The sequence below is a fragment of the Prunus avium genome, chromosome 7 (genome assembly GCF_965620075.1).
Source record: "Prunus avium chromosome 7, drPruAviu1.hap1.1, whole genome shotgun sequence".
Taxonomy (NCBI): domain Eukaryota; kingdom Viridiplantae; phylum Streptophyta; class Magnoliopsida; order Rosales; family Rosaceae; genus Prunus; species Prunus avium.
This window is the reverse complement of record NC_142290.1, coordinates 21,504,270-21,506,598: the sequence shown is the minus strand read 5'-3', so window position 1 is coordinate 21,506,598 and position 2,329 is coordinate 21,504,270.

The window sequence follows — 2,329 nt, the reverse complement described above, 5'->3', positions numbered from 1 at the left end:
CCGAGGGTAACAATAGTGAGCAGAGGGAATCAGAGGGTACCGATGGGGGTAGCGAGGGAGCAGCTCTTCGACGTAGATTACCTACCGCCCAATAAGCTGACCTACCGTGAGCTGGCGCAGATTAGGGCAAAGTTCATGATCCCCGATTCGGTAGGGATGAGGATCCCGAGCCCTATCGAATCCCTGAGCAACCCCCAGGACGGCGAGGTTGCATTCTTCACCGATGTCCTTCAGCAGGGCGTTAGGCTGCCGTTGCAGCCTCCAGTTCAACGGATCCTGGCTCAAATTGGGTATGCCCCAGGGCAGTTCAATTCGAACTTCTGGGCCGTTCTGATGGGGGTTGTAACGGCATTCGGTCTTGCCGATGAAGAGGGGCCTTCATACGAGCAGTTCTCCCACCTGTACAGCATCACCAAGTCCAAGAGTACCGATTATGGTGGCTGGGTTCAGGCGAACTATCTCAAGGCTTCCGAAAGGGGCCATTTTCTTGTGGCCGTGCCAACCTCCCAGAAGTCCTGGAGGAATCGGCGGGTTCTTCTTTCTGGCGATTGGGAATCGCCCTCGGGAGTTCCCGTTCGCTTCCACATCCCAACAACTTTCCAGATTGCCGGTAGGTTGCTACCTTGCCGAACGGTAGGTTAATTTATCTTTGTTCAATGGACTAACCTGTTTCGTTTTTTTTTTTGTAGGCAAACTGAAGCAACCAACGGCAACCCAGTCAGAGCTTCGGCAGATTGATAAGGTGATGCTGAAAGTTCCTGCCGGCGACAGGGAATACCCACAGTTTCTCTTCACCGAGAACCTCGTCAGAGCCCGTCTTGCGAACCCTGCCGAGAGTAAGTTCACTTTGAGTTTTCTTTTTCTTTTTTTTAATTTTTTTTTTTATTTTTAAACTTCGGCTAACCAGTATTAGAGGCCAGGAAGAGTGCCGAGGCCAAGAAGATGTCGGAGACCTCGAATCGGCGCCTCCAGGTGCTTGCGAAGGGGAAAAAACAGAAACGGCAGCCCGAAGGATCGGCAGAGAAGGTCGGCCAAGTTGACGTCGAGGAGCAGCCTCCTTCCGAACGGCAGAGGCAGCGCCATGCCGAGCCCGTGAGTAGAAGGGTGCCGCTCAGCGAGCCGGTCCTCCACCCGGGCCAGGGTGCCGATGCCGCTTCTTCCAAGGCTTCCGGGAAGCGGCCTTTGACAGTAGACCTGGATGCCGCCTCCACCCCCAAAAGGGTGCGGCTAGCTGACCCACCGAAGGCCGTCTTTGCGGCCGAGGACGAGGAGGGCCCTACCGAAGCTGTCACACTTGCATGTCCATCCAAGACAGTCCAGTTTGCGAACCATATGATCGTGGGTTCGCAGATGGAGCTGTCTGAGATCGATGAGCTGCCGAATAGGGCTCTTCGGGAAGAGGCGGGGCGCGCCTTCCTTCTCCAGGCCATGGTAAACTTCTGACTCCAATTGTATTTTTGTCGTTGTTATCTTTCGTTCGGTACTGACTTGTGGCTTCATTTTTCAGGCATCGATGGACATGTGGTTGTGTATGAAAAGAGCCATCACCGCTGCCGAACGCGCGAAACGGCTCTATGAGGACGGCCGCTCCAAGGTTGCCGATGCTGCTAAGGCTCTCCAGGACCACGCCCATCTCGTGGAGGATATGCATGCTGCCGAACAGCAGATCCAGGCGCACGAGGCGAAGCTTGCCGAGATGCGCAAGGCCCTGGACGGTGCGGAGCAGGCCGTTAGGGATGCCGAGGGCGCCAAGGCGGCTGTGCAGGCGGCGCTCGAGGCTTCTGAGCGGTCGAAGGCAGCGGAGATAGAGGCTGCCGTTAACGAAGCCATCAGGGGATACCGTTCCTCCTCTGAGTTCACCTCTCTGGTGGATAATGAAGGGGCTTCGGAGATGGCGGACCTCATCTACCGTTTCAAGCGGTTTAACCCAGGCTAGAAGCTGAACCTGAACTTCGCTGCCGATCCCCCTCCTTTACCGGAAGGCATTACAGAAGAGATGATCGAGGAGTATGAGGGGGAGGATGCTCCTGAAGATGCCGAGGGTGCCCCTGATGCCACCGTCGATGCCGTGGTGGAGACTGCCGGTGACCAGGGAGATCGGGCTGCCGAGGCCTGAGCTACTTTTGTTTTTTTGTAATAATTTTTTATGTATTTTTGAATGCCGTTGGCAAAATTTCTGAACACATTGATGCCGAGGGCATCTTTCAATTTCAAGTTATTTTCTTTTCAAATTAGTGCGTGTTTGCTTATTTTTGGTTTGAATTCTTTCCATGTTTGTTACTGCCGTAGGCTAATAACTGCTTAGGATAATAACTGATTGGGCCGTTGG